A 19,643-nucleotide genomic window follows, 5' to 3' on the forward strand; every position below is an offset into this window, starting at 1 on the left:
CCACCTCCACCCCAAAGCAGTTATAACCAGACAGTGGTTGGAGATGATTTCCATGATCTCTGTGTGTGTTCTGTTGCCTTTGTATTTAATTGTGCTTTATGATGTGTCTTCTTCCATCAAGGACTCGCAGTAGTTTACAGTATTAAAAACCCACATCCAAGAGAACTGCTTCAGAAACACGAAAAACCTCAGATCAAAACTCAAGCCATGGGAAGATAAAGATGTTCCACTGTGTTTGTTTCATTGCTCGATTTTCACTTACGGTAAAATAGAACCATTAGAAGTGCAATACTGGGCAATGGTTAAGAATGTGTCTTTAGCGTTACCCTGTCTGGATTTTAATTATTGTGCTATTCGCTTAAATTCTCCCAGCCTTGCTTTCCCCATCACTAAAAATAGAGATGACAATAATACTTACCTCATAGGACTGAAAACAAAGTAAGAGAATATACATAAAGGGCTTAATACAGTGCCTGGCATACAGCAAGTAACTGATTTGTGGTGTTGTCATTTTCACAGCCTTTGTGAAGTTTCAATTACACTGTCTTCACACCTCTTTTTGCTCATGTGCATAGACCCAGGTGGGATTTCCCCCTCTCTGGTCCAGAGTGAAGAGAGGAGTCCTATTATCCAACAGCCTGAGAGTGGACACTCTGGCCCACTCTTGTTGGGCAGCAAGAGTGTTCAGACCTCACAGGAGACTGCGTGACCTGGGACTTCTTTAGTTGTCTCTTCTAGTTTTGGTTTTGTCTGAAAGTTCTGCTGGACATCTGCATGGGCTGGCTGGGCTTGTGGGGTCTGTGATCACCAGGTGTGGAGCTGAGCTGAACTGCGGATGCCGTGTGCTTGGCTGTGGGTCAGGCTGTACCAAGACTATTGCAGGGGCAGAGTCTTGGAAGACCCACAGGCCTTCTTCAAAGGCTGACTTGAGTTCTCTTGGTCTCTGGAAAGCAACTGCTCTTCAGGGCAACCTATCTCAGAGGAGACTGGTGACCTATTTGATGGATGCAGCCTATAGCTTAGACATCACCATGTGGGTTCTTTACTCAACCCAAAATACCTCACTATCACATTCACTCATTTCTAATGTCTTTGGTGGGTGAGTGAAGGATGATCTGTGAGCTCTTCAAATATCATTAAACACTCAAGAGAATCCCACAAAGCCCCCCACTTCCCAGTGTCTCAGGTTCCTAAAGTAAGCACCATCTGGACAGGCATGCGTGTGGGATTTATCCCGAGAGCTATCAGTCTAACCCTGCCCAGGATTTGTTTCCCACGCAGATGTCTTCCATTCTCTCTCTCCACCCAGCAACATGGGTTCAAGGGCTGTAGCAGTTCATTTTTTATCTCTGCATTCCCACCTTCAGCCCTCACTCTAGGTCTACTTGGTGCCTGGCACTTAGTAGGTGCTCTATAAATAATTGTTAAATCAGAGCATGAGTATGAAAGGAAACAAAGGAATGAAGTATTTCATAGAAAAAGGTATTAAGACAGAAATAAACCCTAGAGTACGTTAGGTTGAGCACCTCCCTGCCCCTACCCTGCTGCATAACAGTCAAGGCGACATAGATTTTGGTCCTCTAAGAGGCAATGATCCTCAGCAGCAGGACTGGAGTCCATGTGTCCTCTCGCTGTGATCCTGTGCTGCTTCTCATTCCCTCTCTCAGTCTTCATCCATCATTCTTCTTGGAGAGAGACTGCAGGGGTCTGCCTAGGAACTGTCAGCCCCACCTCTCGCTGAAGTCATTGGTTCATTAACTAGGGTATAACTTAGCCTGGTCCCTTACCAAACCAGTCGGTAAATATGGATTGAGTGCCTATTGTGTGGACAGCCAGTGAGAATGAGGGAAGACAGGAAGCACAGAAGAGAGAAGCTGGGTGCAGCATATCGGCCTTATTGATGGTTAGTCTGACACCCCAGTTCATGGCCGTAACACAGTCCAGAGAAGGCAGCAGGCATGCTTGTGGGCTTTCAGCTAGGAAAGAGAAGGCAGGGGCAAGGGGTGCCCTACTGGTTCCCGAGAAAGCCCCTTCCTCCCTCAGGGAAGAGGGAGGGAGGATGTTGTGTAAATAATGAGTCCACAACTATTCCCTGCTCATGCAGGAGAATTCTAAGAATGATTACACCTGACTATGGCTCCAGGATAAACAGAAATTTAACACTGCAATTGCCTAGTGCACTTTCTCTCTGCTTGGTTTCTCTTTGTCACTGTGCATGTGCACACACACACACACACACACACACACATACATACACAAACACATACAATGTGCACATCCCTACCTTGTCATTGGTTTATAAGGAAGGCAGTTTAGTCAATGGAAAGGTAACCCTGGGTACTGTCAAAAGATTTAACATTTGTCCCTGCTCAGACACTCATTCACTGTGATTCTGGCTATATCAGTTTTGCTCCAATCCTCTACTTGTCTATTTTTTGAAAGTATAATACTAATGCCATTATTTGCTTTATAGAGATGCTGTGATTACAATTGTATTTCATAGATATAAAGAATTCCCAGAAGTTGAACTATTGTATGCTCTGCATAGTCTAAGTATTCTTTGTAAGTTGACTATAGACTTCAATACCCCACAGAAGATCACAAGGAAATACAAGACCTGAATACACTATAAACCAACTAGACTTAACAGGCACCTATAGGATATGCTATCTAACACCAAGAATATTCATCATCTCAAGGACACATGGAACATTCCCCAGGATAAACTATACACTAGGCCACTGCTATGGACTTAATTGTGTTGCCTCCAAATTCATATGTTGAAGACCTAACCCTTGATATGACTGTATTTGGAGTAAGGAAAAAATCATGGTAAAGGAGGTCATAAGGATGGGGCCCCAATCCAGAAGGATTAGTGTCCTTATGAGAGGAAGCATCAGAGAGCTCACCCTCTCTCTTTCTGCCATGTGAGGACACAGTGAGAAAGCAGCCAATTACAAGCCAGGTAAAGGGCTCTCATCAAAACTGAATGGATTGGCACCTTGATCTGGGACTTGCCAACCTCCAGAACTGTAAGAAAATTAATTTCTCTTGTTTAAATTATCAGTCTATGGTTTTTGTTACAGCAGCCATAAAACAGACCTCAGTAAGTATAAAAGGAGAGCAAAAATATAAAGTATGATCTCTGACCACAACAGAATGAAATTAGAAATCAATAACAGGAAGACATCAGGGAAACTCACAAATGTGTGGAAATTAAACAACACACTCCTAAATAAGCAATGGGTCAAAAAAGAAATAAGAAAGGAAATTAGAAAATACTTTGAGGAAAATGAAAATGAACATACAAAATATTGAAATGAATGGAATCTATCTAAAGCAGTATTTAAAGGGAAATTTATAGCTGTGAATGCATATTTTAAGGAAAAAAAGCTCAAATCAATAACCTGATTTTCCACCTTAAGATACCTGTACAAGAAGAACAAACTAAACCTAAAGTAAGCAGAGGGAAGGAAATAATAAAGACGAGAGTGGAAATTTAATGAAACAGAGACTGGAAAATTCATAGAGAAAATCAATGACACCAAAAGCTGGTTCTTTGGAAAGATCAACAAAATAGACAAGCATTTAGCTAGACTGACTAAAAGCCATTTATAAACAGACTTTGCTGTGAATCGGGCCCTCAGACCACTACTCATTTTTTTAGTGGCCAAAGAGGCTGAGGCCGTAAGAGCTTTTAGATTTGAGCCCGATTTTTAGCTGTGAATCCAAATAGTTGGTCCTACTATCTTTCAAAGATAGTAGGAAAGCCAATGAAGAAAATTTTGCTATGATGTAAACTGAGAAATCCTCATGTAAGACAAATCATTGCCTCCTACTTTGTCTTGTGCATAAAACACAAAGTGCCCCATTTTGACTTGCTTGAAATAGAGATTACTCCCCCAAACATAGGACCTATTTTTTCTGATTGCTTAAGAATAACCCAAGGCTATAATAGATGTGGCAGGAGAGAATTTAAATCATGCTTCTGTAAACACCTGTCCTCATTCAGAATCATGATGATTCTTGGGGGATTACTACGCTGGGCAGGAAAAAGTTGGGCAGTGAAGAGCCAGGACATGCACTGTACTAGGGAATATGGTCAGGTTTAGGGAATCCAAATCCCCAGAACATTCTGTGTCTCTCTTAGTATTATAGTCCCAGGATGTGTGGCAGAAGCTGGGATGACTTTACTCTCAGAAGAGAATCTCTTCTGAGAAAAGCTAAGCCTAGTATTATTTCTAAGAGCAAAATCAAAATCTCAGAACAGTGGGTGAGAGGTCTCTGATGGGAGACCTAGGTTGTTCTCCTTCTTGAGCATGCATTTTATGGCAGCACCTATTATCCCATGTGAGGGTGTGAGCACTCTTCAACAGCTAGATTTTGCCCTTTTTAAGTAACATTTTCTCACATGTTCCAGCACAAATATGCCTACCCAATACCAGCTAAGCTTGCTCTTCTCCTTGGAATGAATTTTGTTCAGTTAATGAGAGAGTAGAACTTAAGGCAGGGAGGAATTTTTAGTTGTAGTTAAATGAGCTGGGTCCTAGGAAGGAATCTTGGAGTCATAATAACAGCAGCAGATAGAATTTATTGAGCACTTGCTATAGCCAAGTAGGGGTACAAAAGCACTTTGTATGGATTAACTCATTTAATCTTCTCAAAATGCTACAGCTACTATTATTGACTCCATTTTACAGATAAGAAAACTGAGGGAGAGAAGTTCAGTGATTTGCCCAAGGTCACAAGAGGCTGAGTCTATTAAGTCTGTGTTCTTACCTTGCCACATAACCAGCCCTTTGAGGGAGTCAGGTTAGATTTGGCCCTACCAAGTACTGTTATTTTTTTTAATCTAGTTATTTATTTAGTCATCCTTTTCCAAATTCCTACTTATTTCCTCCAGCTATAATCCTCTCCAGGAATTTGAGTAATAACAAATTAAGAATCAAGATATGTTAGAAAGTCAGAACTGGGGGGGAACCATGTAAACTAAGCTCTTATTTTATAGTTCAGGAGACTGGGGTTTGGCACATCTACACAGCATTACTGAGTGAAGAATTATTTACATAAGGCACAATGAAAGAGCTCTAGTTTGAACAGTTGGAGACCACCAAATAACCAAACTCTCCTATGGATACTTTTAAACTAATTCTGGGTCTTTCTAGGAAAGGAGAGAGCCTTTCCTGAAGGTTCTAGACCCTGGCCTCTCATAAAAATCACCTGAAGAACTTTAAAATGTTCTTATGCCTGGGCCCATTCATTCAAAATCTCTGTGGCTGAGCTGGGACAAGCGCATATTTTGTTATCACCCCCAGCTAAGTCCCAGGCATAGTGAAGGTTGAAAACCACTTTTTTAGCCAATATTTGATATATCTTTGCTGCTTGTCAAAAAAACAAACAAACACTTTATTTAGTCGAAGACTCAACTGGTAGTAGTGGAACAGTTTTTCATCCCACAGGTAGTCCTTCCCAAACAGCATTTGGGCACCTCAGAAAAGCAAAGTCAGTATGGCTGTTGGTGTCTTGAATTCTTTCTGTGAACTAAGGAGTACTTGCATAGTGTGCAATCACTTCCAGGTATTCCGTAAGCACACCATTGAATTAAAGAAGGTGAGTGTGCTGGAGACAATGCAAGTTTTGGGGAGTAAACTGGCTTGTGTTTGCCTAATGCAGAAGGCATCAGCAGATCTCCCTGATGCCCACACGTGTCTAGGTCTTTGCCTTGCCCTCCCTCCATATACAAAAGACCTGGGCACCCCAAACCAACTATTTGCATTCACAGCTAAAAATCAGGCTCAAATCCAAAGTATCTAGTTAGAAGAAGAAAAAAAAAAAGTAAAGTGTGAGCCAAAGGAGCAGCAGGCAGTCTACCAACAGAAAAAAACCATCAGCCTGCTTGCGCAGAGGGCAGGCGCTAAGGCGGAAGTAGAGGCATAAAGTGGGGAGGAAATAGAATGCCATCTCCCAAGCCTGCCACCCACTTCCATCCCCTCACACACTCAATAAATGAACAGCCACATGAATGATTTTCCTTTTTATTCTACACATTGATAAAGACCATCCCAGTAAGTGTTTTTAGGGCTAGGGTTGTATAAAACTGAATCTTGTCAGTTTGCATAAAACTGCATCTTGTTCATTTGACTTATTAGAAAAAAAAATTCATTTTAAAAGCCTGAGAGTGAACAGAGGTGAAAGAAAGTTGTGTGTGTGTGTGTGTGGGGGGGGTGCAGGTCAAAGGTCCGTTTGAGATGTTTGCCTTGGGTAATGTGAGAGGCAGAGGAGAACATGGCCTCTGCGCCGCTCGGGGCTCTCCCAGCTTCCTGAGCTGGCACAGGGAGCGGCCCAGGGCTTGCACCAACCCTGGAAGGACTCAGGCAGGCATGTCGCATCACATGAGTCTTCTAAGGCAGAAGTACTCTGAAGCTGTGAGTTAACCAAAGCTCTTTGATGATCAGTGACTAAAGAATCAGAGTCCAAAGAAAATAATTACAAATGGAAAAAATAGCTGAAATGGTTTCTTATAAATGAAGAGTCGAGTGTGTGCCTAGAGCGTTAAACGTCTTAGTGAGTTGTACCTGTGACCAGCTTACCTGTGATCAGATGTGGATGAGACAGGATGTCAATAAAATGATCAGAGCAACATGCTATGGATCTTGGCTTGGATTCCAAAATCTCTGAATTTTTATTGGTTGTCTTTCTTCTCCTTTGCACATTTCATAGTATGCAAGAAGACTGAGCTGCAACATCACCATTCCCCGCCACCCCCAAGGCCTCCCTGTCTCTCCTTTTAAGTTTTGGCCCATGTGATAATGACAAAGGGAACCCCAGGAGGGAGGGCTTTCCACACTAAGATCCTTTGGTGCCCAGCATGGGCTGGAGTCAGGGAAGGAGGGGTTCACCCCTGAGAGACAGAGTGTCTCAGACAGGGGCCTCGCTTTACTCTGAGGTGGAAAGGCCTCCTGATGAGGCTGATATTAAGGAGAGATAGTGATTTTCCTGGCCACCGGTTCTTAACCTCTCTTTATTTTTTGGTTTGCATACTCACCAACAAAGATCCTGGTTGTTAAGTAGCGGTCTGAACCCTTTTTATATGCATTTAAGCAAAGTGAATATGCTTTCCCTAATCCCTAGGAGGAGCGAGGAGAATCAATATTTATTAAATTCTCAATGTATGCCTAGTCCCTTACAAACAACCTTATTTAAAATCCCATAACTAACCAATAAGGTCAGCTTTATTAGTTTCCTTTTTTACAGATAAGGAAACTAAGGATCAGAGAGAGGGGTTAACTTTTCCAAGGTCACACAGTAAGCCCATAGTAGAGACAGCTCTCAAGCCTAAGTGTTGCTGGACTGCAGGATCCTTCCTCCTGTTCTCTATGCAACACAGCCTCCTTCTCTGCCCTTTTCTCCTTTGGGCACATCATTATCTTTCTCCCGTTCTCTTGTGTCTTGTTCTGAAGGGTGCTTTCACCAAGGACAGCATCTTGCTGCCACTCTCCTCATAGTGACAGGGCTGTTGCCCTTGACTGAGTCGCCAGAGGGCCTTACTAGGAGTGTGGGGATTTCTGAACAATTGCAACCTTGATGACATTTTATGACCAAAAGAAAGGACAAATGATAGTCTATCTTTTGATACTTCAATTTTGCCTTTCTCTTGCTATTTTTATGCTCTTCCATGATAATCTGATGATGTTTCTGTTCCATTTTAGGTCATAAGAATTAAAAGCTTGGGCTCTGGAATAGCAGACAGCTAAGTTAAAATGCACTCTATGGCTTTGTGTAAATGACTTCAGTTTGTAAAATGAGGATAATCATGGGTTTTTTTGTGTAGCACATGAAATAATGCAAGCAAAGAGCTTAGCCTAGTGACTGACGCATAGAAGCTGCCTTTGTAAATATTTTTCCTCCCCCAAGTGTCCTCATCCTTCTCTTCTTTTTGATTATCATGTTTCCTCTGGAAACTGGAGGCAGAACAGGGGTGCAGAATTGTATGTCTGCCAACATGGCACAGTCTGGCCTGCCAGTTCTCAGCCAGTGGCCGATTCTCAGGGCAGCTGATCAGGGACAGTGGTGACAGAGCTGTGGTAAGTCCTTTTTTCTGTGGCTGCAGAGCCCTCACTGGTAACACAATTAAGAACTGGGGGTGGAGGAGGATTAGGGAGAAGCAGAGCAAAGGAGGCTACCAAGATTGGAGTTCATGTAAAATACAGCTGTATGAGCACAGTGGAAATAATGTGGGCTTTGAATTAACCAAATATGCTAGCGGTTGTCTCCACTGCATCTGAGGTATTTGTCTTTGGGTACGTCATTTCACCTTTCTGAGTGAAATTTCAATCTTTCCATCCTAATGTTTATTGAGCTGCAACTATATGCCAGGCACCTTGTTGATCACTTTTGATATTTATTTCATATATGTAAGAGGGCTTACATTCACATACACTCTGCAAGCTGTTATGAATACCCTAGTCTACTTTATGCCACAGCTTCACATCTGTTTAGTGAATATCTGTTGAGTCATTTATTATGTAGGAATAGGGATACAATTATGAACAAGGCAAGCATGCTCCCTACCCTCACATAGCTTGTATTCTGGGGGTAAATCAAGGCATGAGTGGGTTATCATACCTAGCACACAATGTGTCTTGAGTAAGGAGTACCCCCCTTTGTCCTAATTCACTCCATTGTGTTCCATAGGGCTCCACTGTTGAGTTCTATAAAATTGACATTTGTAGAATCAAAAAATGGTTTAAAAGAAGCATTTGCATGTGGTTAACATAACATGGAAGGGAGAAGTACTACCTTGATTTAAAGCAGTACTAGCAGGAACAACCTTCCAGTGGAAGCTTGAGTGGGACCGTCTTTCCTGATTTCCCAGGAAGGCAATGTCATCCTTTGCTTTGTTACAGCCGGCTCTAAAAGCGCGGCATCAAAACAGACTGTTGAATGCTCACCGAGGCAGAAAACCAGAGCTCTGCAGCAGTGTCCCCCACTAGGAGCCCGCAGGGGGAAACGGGATGGCACGGTGAAACAGCAAGCCAGGAAGGCTGGCCAGCCCACCTGGACAGACCAACCACAGCCACCAGCTTCTACATGGAGTAGGGGAAGGCCGCTCGCCTCTCTCTTTTCCCAAAGCCAGTCCAACCAAGAGACAAGAACCCAAGATAAAATAATAGCACTCTGAACCCAGGCAAAGCTCTGTCAAGGGGGGACGCCCAGGAAAAGGTCTCTTCCCAAACGTGACATTCCTTCTACAAAAATTGGGCAGCTCAAAGAATTCAACTCTATTAACATATAAATGCCTCCAAAAAGCTATTTGGTTATCACAACTCATCAATAGCTGCTTGCAAGGACGCTTATCTATCATTATTGATGTATTGCCTTCCCCTTTTAGTTAAAATGATAATGTCCAGTGTAAATAAAGCCTTCTTTGCTAATTTCAGTTGTGTACAATGAATAGCCTTTTTTTCTTTTCCTTTTTTCCTTTGGTTCTTTGGACTGAATTTACTCTGGTTTGTGAAGTGTGGAAAAAGCAAACAAAGTTTTGTTTGGATTCACTCTTCAGTTTCCCTGGACTTAAACACACAAAAGTGCCAGGAAGTCATCCCAAGGAAAATAACTGTCCTGAGGTATGATAATAGTTTCAGAAAATGTTATAGAACAACAAACAAAATCCAGAGGTTTTTATAAGTAAAGAAATGGTAGGGGTGGGAGTTTGTTACAGAGGGAATATTTGGCCTGTTTCCAATTGCTTTGTATTTCCACAGAAAGGTAAACTATCTTAAAACGTATGTTAAATTTTAGCTAAATGGGTACTCAGGTCATTAAAAACAGGCTCCCAAATCGTTAGATTAAATATTACACATTATTACATCAAATTCTGGTGCAAGAACTAAAGTAATCAATATGAAATTTCTGAAATAAAGATGAGATGAAATAAATGCCAGGGACTGGAAAACGCATGTGACCAGAGAAGCAAAAATCATCTAAGTAGGTGACCTCAGTCTGTGTGGCCCTTAGTGACCTGCACAAAGGAGACTAGTTATGGAAGTTCGCTTATCTCTGGGGAATGTGCTAATCGTTCCCAGGGGACGGGTGACCCCCACGTGACACAGACAGCCCATCTCTGGAGAAATCGCTGGATGGAGAGTAGTCAGAAGTGGGCTCCTTACCTTGCTTACTGGAAGAAGAGCATCTCCCTGGCCTGTTCTGAATGTTGTTTTGAGGCTAAAATGAGGCAAGACTTACTAAATGGTTTGAAGGTCTAGGACAGAAAACAACTTGAAACAAAAATACCAAAGCTTGGGTGCTTAGGTTATGAGCGATTGTTATATCTTTCTTTCAACAATGATTACTGAAATTAATTCCATTACTTTAAAAGTAAAAAATTAGGAAATAGAAAAATATGTGATGCTATGTAAAGTAACTTAAATGAAAATCCTATCTTAATTGGCCTATTTAAGGGGATTTTATAAAGGCTAATTTTTACCCCATTTAATATTTGTATACAGAGGCTTCCTTTATTTTGGGTAAACCCAGAAAGGTACTCCAAAAATCTACAAAACCTCTTTTCTATCTACCATTATCAAAATACAGATTTTTTCTTTTCCTAAATCTCTTTTATCAACAAAATCCTTGAAAATTATCTCTAGTGTATTCCTACCAACACCAAAATATAGAGAGGGTGAATAATGTGCAAATCAACATTTAAAACTATAATTTTTATTTGATTATAAAAAGTAACACAATGCACAGAAGTTTTAAAAACTATAAAATAGTACCCAAACCAAACCAAACCAAACCTATCAACTGGAGTCAACCCTTTTGTATTTCTGTGTAACGGGCAGAAAGTGCTGCACGGCCGGGAACTCCTCCTCTCTGGGAGAGCTGGGCCCCAGCAGTAGAGGGGCGAACTGTCCAGACCTCAGCTGTATTTGTCACCAGACCTGTTTATGGCCCCTTGTAATGGCAGTGATTTATTTGAATGTTACATAAATTCAGGAAATATGAGTGAGAAATCATTGTTCTATGTAAACTAGATTTAATGCTTTGGAAAGATTCCACTGAGGAATCTTTTTTTGCAAGATTATTAAATAAAAAGGATTCTGCACTCAGGTTGCCTTGCAGGGGTTGACTTCAGACTGAGATGGAGCTGTTTTTAGATGCCACAGCCCTTATTCTGGGACACCCATGGGCAGGATGAGCATATGGTAGCTTAGTCAACCACATGGGTCATCATAGACTCCTGACAGTCATTTCAGTACAATAAATCTTCACGTTCTCTTCCCTTTGAGATAAGATCACCAGGCTGGAAATCTCCAAATCAGGAGGCCAGGAGACTCTCTCAAGGGCATCTGCTAGTTCCATACACTTTTGAGGAGCTACTCCTTACGTTTCAGTTGAGTAACCCTCTGATTAAAACTTCAAGAAAACACCAGTTCGAGTTTTCCCTGTTGCCCCAGAGAAAGAACCTTCTTCCCCTACTGGCTTTTCCTTTTGTTTTTTTTATGATTTGGGAAGTATCTACAATGCTTAGGGATAGTCAACATGTCCCAAGCTGTGTTACACTAGACTCCTCTTATTTAAGACTGTTGGATAGCAGGAGCATAGTCTGGTAACGTTCCTGGATGGAGTCCCAGCTAGATGCCAAGGCTGGGGAAGGTCTCCATCTCCCCTGGATGCCTGTGTAGGGAGTTTCCCAGCAGCTCTTTGGCAGGCAAAGTGAATGGACTGGGCAGCAGCCTGCCCTTTTCCATCAGCACCTCACCATAAGCATAAGCGTCCAGGGGACTCTTGGAACAAACCATGTTGTCTTTACCTATCTGGACTATATCCCTCTTCCAAGTATTCCTGTGGGGAGCCTCCCCTTGAACCATTGGATGCTATTTGGTGGGATGGTTAGTCAAGGTGCTAGGGTTGGGGGGCAAACAGACATTTGACTGGAGCTAGGCCAGTTAGATGTCTTCTCCCTGAGGTCCGAGTCAAGAGGCAGAAAATCATGAGACAGCACTCCAAGATGACCATCAACTCACTCCTGCTGAGGGAGAACCTGAGAGCAGCCCCAATTCCCACCTCCCCTGAGCCTGGATGGTTGGGGTTCTCCTTGGTCCTGTCAGCTACCCATATGTTTCCACTGAAATCTGTTTCTGGTTAAAGTAGCTAGAGCTAATTTCTTCTGATTATAACTGAAGAATCCTGAGGGACATAATTCATCCAAAGTGTGTGTGTGTGCCCATGCATGTGTGTGTGTATACATATACCCAAATGTGCCTGTTTTTCCCTGGAAGCACTGCCTGAGTCATGCACTTTCACAGTCAATCATACAACAAGCATATATTCAGGTTACTACATATATTGCTTTCACTAATATCTGGGCTGCTAAACTACCAACAGAGTAAGATCCAATATATTGTTTCAAAGCTGTAGGATGTGCATGTGCGTGTGTGTTTAGCCAGGAGAAAAATCACACAAACTTACTACACTACATTTTAGTGGATACCTATTGAATTAGCAGCCCAGTCCTTCTAAACTGGTGGTAGTAGTTGGTGATGGTGAGATGGGGTGAGGAGTGGTAGCTGTTTCTGCTGCAGGAGTCTGTCTGCCTGGCAACAACTGATTGGTCCATAAGATGAGCACTTAATTTAGGCCAATCATATTTTCCTCCTAGGAACTTAGAATGGGGATAGAGCAAGGGGTGAAGGAAAGGAAGAGGGAGAGAGAAGGTCTGAGAGAAAGGCTGAGAGAGAGGATTAGTTGGTTTCCTCCATGAGGCTCACCCATTAGAACCTGAGTGGAACGGGAAGCCATCTTCTGCCCACCAGGTGGATGTGTAGCAGATCAGGTAGTTTGCCAAGAAAGAAGAAAGGAGGGACATCAGAGAGAAACCCAGATGAGAGGGGGCAAGGAGGTGTTGTGGGCTCCGTGGCCCCCCAGCTGCTAGCCACAGCCCCCTGCTGAGACCTGGCTGCATGTTGGCCTTCGGATTCTGTAAGACCCTTGGGTCCCAATTCCTGCTTGCACAACCAGCTCAGGTGAGTTTCTGTGCTTGCAACTCAGAGTTGTAACTAAAAACAAGCATAAATTCCAAGTGCTGTGGGATCCCAACCTAACAAATGGTGCTCTCAAGGGCTAAGAAGAGGCTACAGGGCTGCCTGCACATAGGAGGAGGCATTTCATCCCTTTTCAATTGGAACCACAGAATGGCCACCTTTCTTTATGTATCAAAGTGCTATCTCAGGAATTATATCTCGTTTTAGCAACTCCTTTGAATTCTTTAAGGGATATTAGTTGAATTCTGTTTTGTAGTGAAAACAATTATTTGCCAATGTAGGTACCTGCTTTTGTTCTTAGAGTATTCCCAAAACATAGGATTTGACATTCCAATATGGGCATCTTAGGCTTCGGTTGCCACCTTGTAGGGCAGTTCAATTGCTTCCATTTGTATGTTCCATGAACATAGAACATATCTCCGCCACAGACTAAGATTTTGAAGCAAGTCTGACAGTCACATGGTCCTTCACTAGGACACCATCAAAAGTCACACCTAATGAATCTTACCAGTATAGGTTTACAAGGCACAGGACATAACACCAACTCTTCCTGCAACAGTTGCCATGTCTAAGAATTCTTAGGTCCCACCTAAATTCTCATTAACACCATTCACTAATACAGCTAACCAGAAGGTGTTGTTCAAACCTGTGCACTCTCCAGAGAGCACACCATCGGTGACTTAACAGTGACTTACTTGATATGAAAATCTGCGAAGATAAACTCAACTTGTTTGGTTTTTTGCTTTTCTTCGTTCTCCCGAACAAAACCAGCCAGCAAGGATCACAGGGTTTCCTTGCTCTTTCCATAGCGGGGGTTTGCAGGCCAGGGACAAGGTAGGGCCTGGGACTCCAGAGTCCAGGCTGCAGGCCCAAGCTGGTTCTCCCGTGAAGTCAAGACCTCAAGCTCCCGCTCTCAGTTGGTACAGTGACACTTTGGCCTCCACCTTTAGTCTTTATTTTATTTCTCCACTTGCTTGGAACCTACGTGGGAAAAAGGAATTTATTGGGTGCCTTTTTGGAGACCCCAACAAACCATTCCTCTAATTTTTCTAGTCCTGTTTCACACATGTTGAATTCCAGTTTTTCCCAATTGCTGGTTGGGGAAGATATGTTTTGCTATATTCAATACTTTCATGAATCCACCATCTGTAAGGGCTTAAACACCCTGACTCCAAATTCATAATTGCATTTTGCAGCAATTTCATTGAGTTTATTCACATGTAGAAACACTCTTAAAATGTTTATTTTCTTTTTCAGCTCATTAATGTTTTCATATTGTATTGTCTCTTTTATTTTAGCTCTTACTTTTTTTTAATGATAATTAGTAATTTGTGTTCTTAGGAGCAGTCATTCTTTATATAATAAACTTAGCACTATTGTTTTCTTCCATAGAGAAGTAGACTGTCTCACAATTTGCGTAAAAGAGGTGGTCCTCTCAGGCTAAATTTTTAATCCTTGTTTATGATAAAGGCATGGGAGCAGAGAAAAATGTTAGAAAAATAATAGAAGAGTGATTAGAAATGGCAGCTGACACCCAACCAGAGAGGTTGGTGTAGGTGAACATATAGGAGGCACTTATCCTTACTTTAGGGCTGTTACCTCCTTGTGGGCCCTGTATTGCCAGATCAACTGATTGTTAAAAAGAAGCTGAAATCAGATTTTTTTTTAGTAGAGGTTCTTTCCTTCTTCTTCTTTTTTTTTTTTTTTTAGAGGGCATCTCTCATATTTATTGATCAAATGGTTGTTAACAACAATAAAATTCAGTATAGGGGGGTCAATGCTCAATGTACAATCATTAATCCATCTCAAGTCTAATTCTCATCAGTCTCCAATCTTCTGAAGCATAACGAACAAGTTCTTACATGGTGAACAAATTCTTACATAGTGAATAAATTCTTACATGGTGAACAGTACAAGGGCATTCATCACAGAAACTTTCGGTTTTGATCACACATTATGACCTATAAACAATCAGGTCAAATATGAATATTCGTTTGATTTTTATACTTGATTTATATGTGGATCCCACATTTCTCCCTTTATTATTATTATTATTTTTATTTTTAATAAAATGCTGAAGTGGTAGGTAGATGCAAGATAAAGGTAGAAAACATAGTTTAGTGCTGTAAGAGGGCAAATGTAGATGATCAGGTGTGTGCCTGTGGACTAAGTATTAATCCAAGCTAGACAAGGGCAGCAAAACATCCACGGTTGCAGAAGATGAAATCAGATTTTTATGTGAAAGTTCACTTGAATTTTTTTAATAAAAAAATACTGCCTCTCTTACCACACTGAGGACAGTGACTTCAATAGGATATGGGGGGGGCTTGATAATATGGGTGAATATGATAATCACATTGTTTTTCATGTGAAACCTTCATAAGAGTGTATATCAATGATACCTTAAAAAAATTCTGTCTCAATTTTCAAAAAATCGCTGAGCACATCAACAAAACACATTCTTTGGCAGAATCCTCCCTATGTCCCCAAGAGCTGCCAGTTTGCCTATTATCAGAGGTAAAAAGGAGCTTCTAAAGTGGCTGGACATAGATGGCTACCAATCTCTTGAAATCTATCAGTGGTAGGATGGGCTCCCACTTAGGGACAGGCTGTTTTCCTTTCCAAGGGCTGAGATGCCTGGAGCAGGAACAGAGGGGGTAGGGACGGTGGGCTGATCCTGGCTAACAACCCATTTTGCATTTTGCCTGGGGCAACCTTGCTTTCCTTTAGATTCTAAACTGATGAATTTCACTCTCGGCCTTTCTTTCCCTTAACTTTTCTTTTCCTCCTAACCTTCCCATTCTCACTGCTTGTTTTTTAAACTAGGGAAATTCCGTCTCAGTGCAGGTTCTAAAGATTGGTGGATACTTAGTAAACTCCTGCCAACTGAGGGACACACTTAAACAGCTAAAGCAAGGACACAAACTAGAAAGGGAAAATACATGGGATGAAATAGAGCAACCAGAAAAAACAAAAAAGGATCACATTTATTTTGCAGACAATATAATCTTTAAAGAATCCAAAATGAAACTACTTTTTATAAGAGATATATAGAACACTTCAAGCTGTCCTGTAAAACAGATTTGACATTCTGAGTGGATGCAGACATACGTCTATATTACACAATATCCTCACACATAGTAAGTATTATGTTCACAAGCCTTTAATTTGCTTTTTAATTTCAAAGTTTAATTGAGGTACATACAATAAAATGCACAAACCTAAGTGGACAGCTTGATGAACTTTGACATGTGTATACACCCTTGTGACCATCATCCAGTTCAATATATCAAACATTCTCACTAATTTTTCCCCTTCATTTTTCACCCATTCCCCTCTCCCAAACAAGCCTTTTGTTTTAATAAGTTGTATTAAAAACAAATGTTTGTTTTTGAGAACACTTTTTGTGTTTATTGATTATTTGGATATTCACTTTTTGGAATTGCTTATTTAAATTTATTGGTTCATTTTGCATAGGTCTTTTTACTATGGATTTGTAGAAGGCTTTCTTTCTTCCTTTTTTTTTTCCTCCCTCCTTTTCCTTCCTTTCTGTCTCTCTCTCTCTCTCTCTTTTTTTTTTCGCCTACAACAAGGTCATGAACATATTTTTCAATGTTATCTTCTGGAAAGTGTATTGTTTTGCTTTTTAAAGCGAATCTACTGCAATTTACCTGGAATTAAATTTTTTAGATGAGACTGGGGTCAAGTTTTTTTTTCTTAATTTGGATGTCCTACTGACCCAGAGTTATTTATTAAAAGACTGTCCCGTACCCACTACACTGCATATAGCTTTGTCATATGTGAAGATGTGTGAATTTATTCTGCCCATGTGTTTTTTCAAGATCTTTTACTCTTTTTAAACTTTGAAATACCTATATGTGGTAGGCACCCTTTAAGACAGCTCCAATGATCTCACTTCCTGATCTCATACCCTAGTGGAGTTCCCTCCCACATCATACCAAGATTAGTTTGTGTGACCAAGAGAATACAGCAGAAGGGATGGATAGTATGTCCCTTCCAAAATTAGGTGATAAAAGATGCTGAGGCTTCTCTCTCTCTTTCCACTTGTCCTAGGGGAAGCTAGCTGTCATTTCTTGAGGTTATTCAGACATCCCTGTGGAGAGGTTTCCTGGCAAGTAACTGAGCCCTCTATCCAACAGTCCATGGAACAACTAAGTGAGCTAACTTGGGAAGATATTTTCTAGCTTTTAGGTGACTTCAGACCCAGATGCTGTCTTGACCACACCCTTGCGAGAGACCCAGAGCCAGAACCACACAGCAGAGCTGCTCCAGGATTGCTGACTCTCAGGAACCAAGTGAGATAATGAATATTTGTTTGTTTAAAGCTGCTAAATTCTAGAGTAGTTTGTTACACAATAGATAACTAATGCACCATTGTTTCTTTTAAAAAATTCTTACCTATTAAAAAATACAAATAGAACTCCTAAAATTGTTACTTTTTATGAGTTGCTGATTAATGCCTTACATGTCATAAAATTATAGGCAGCTATAACTGAGCACACCATTGCTGCAGTAAATATGTGGCAGCAACTGACAGAATGAGAGGAAAACAAGATGATATCTAGGATTCCAGGATAATATCTGTGGGTGCTTCCTTCTGGACAGTTTGATTCTGGTGGGAGCCTAAAGAAGCCTATTTCTTTAAAATCCTTAGAATAAAGCCTATTTCTTTAAAATCGTTAGTAATCACCTTTTTCCTTCCTTCTTCTTTCTTCATTCTTACACCAGTCTTAAGGTGCTCAAGTTAAACTGCTTTAAGTACCAGCTGGGAAATGTAGTGACTGTCTAAGATACAATGTGCAGAGCAGTTTTCCTGGTGTGCAGATTTGATGAAGGGGAATATCAGGAGGTATGACTGAGAAAAGGAAATTGAGACCCCTTCTCTCTGAAGTCGATCTCAGCCCAAAGAGCTGGGATAAGCAATATATGATTCTCTGTGGGCTCGTCTCATTATCCCCACCTCTTGTGTCCTCATTCTTTCCATCTCTGACTCCAGGGCCTGACCATGAACTTGCCTCTGATAATTCCTGTTTCTGTGGACCTATCTGGCTTTGGGGCATCTATTTCTCATCTAGTTTCTGTTCCCTTTATTTGCTTGGCTTGGACATCACCTAATAGTTTGGAAAAGGAATTCCCCATTGTAAACCTGGCCCTTAGGAACTTTATGCTCAGCTTAGTCCTCTCTGGTTCCTAGGGAAAAGTTGTATCATTTTGCATTTTGCTTCAATATCATGTTTTCAATTTGAGTTCCCCCACCTACCGCAATAGACACACACACATACTTCCCAAGCCCTCCCTCACCTAGGGGCCAACAGAGGGTAGTCTTGTCTAAAGCCTACCCATACCCACCTCTACCTGTCTACTCCCTTCCCTGCGGTATAATGGCTAGACAAATATGGAAGTTAAGTTCTGGATTTTTTGGGTTCCAAAAATTTTTGTTGTTGTTTATGAACAAAATTAAACTCACACAGCAAGTACAGTGAACAGTACAGTGAATCTTCTTACATACATACTTAGACATGTTAGTTGTGTGAATCAAGGTCCAAATCAGGTGCAAAAATGACTTTTTTTTTGGTCTTTTGAATCTATTTTAATGTTGATTCCTCCCCTTCCCATACATTTTTTTCATGTCATTGACTTATTGCAATAACTAAGTCTTTTTCCCTCTAGACTTGGCAACATTCTAGATTTGTCTGTTTGGCTTCTTGGTGTTATCATTCAACTGCTTTCCTATCTTCTTTATTTCTGGAAGCTTGATTAGATTCAGCTTCATTTTTTAGGCAGTAGGAACTCAAAGGTGGTGCCATAGGCTTTGTTGCACAGCACCTCAGAAGGCCCACAGTGTCTGGCTGGTCTACTTTTAGTGATGCTAAGATTGACTAATGGGTAGCCACTTAATAGCTCATTCTAAGGTTTCCCATTAATTGTTTATCATATTCAATTTATCCACTGATAATCCCAAATAAGTTTGAAGAGGAATCTCTGCTACAACAACAGACCTGAGCCATGGTTATAACTGACCTACAGCAATGCATTATACTTCTTTGCCTCCAGGAGATATGGAGATATAGCTTCTGTTTATGTCTGTATTTGCCAGCTCTAGACAATGGTGTCTTAAATCTTAATGTGCTTATAAGTTTTGTTAAAATGTAGATCCAATTCAAGAGGCCTTTGATTCTGTATTTCTAACAAGCTCCCAGGTTATTTTGATATTAATGATCTGTGGCTACACTTTATGAAATAAGCCTTAGTGTACCTCTCACATCTAACATCTCACAATAGCCAGAAGGAGCTACAAGTTACTAAGAGATTTTCAAGAAACTCTCTGGTGATTTATGCTAACTGGTCCTAAGAATCAGGGTGAACATCTGAACTGGGCAACACTATAGAGCAAATTTGCCCTTTTCTAACCAGGAAAACTACTACTTGGGGAATCAATCATGGCCTCAGAAGCCTCCTTCACATGCTTCTGCTCCTAATAACTGAGCCCTTTCCTGCTGGGCCGGACCACCAAGACTTAGCCACCTCTTCCTCTTCTCATGCACATCTTTGCCTGAAGCTCTGAAACTGGAGATG

This window comes from Manis javanica, chromosome 2 (genome assembly GCF_040802235.1).
Source record: "Manis javanica isolate MJ-LG chromosome 2, MJ_LKY, whole genome shotgun sequence".
NCBI lineage: Eukaryota > Metazoa > Chordata > Mammalia > Pholidota > Manidae > Manis > Manis javanica.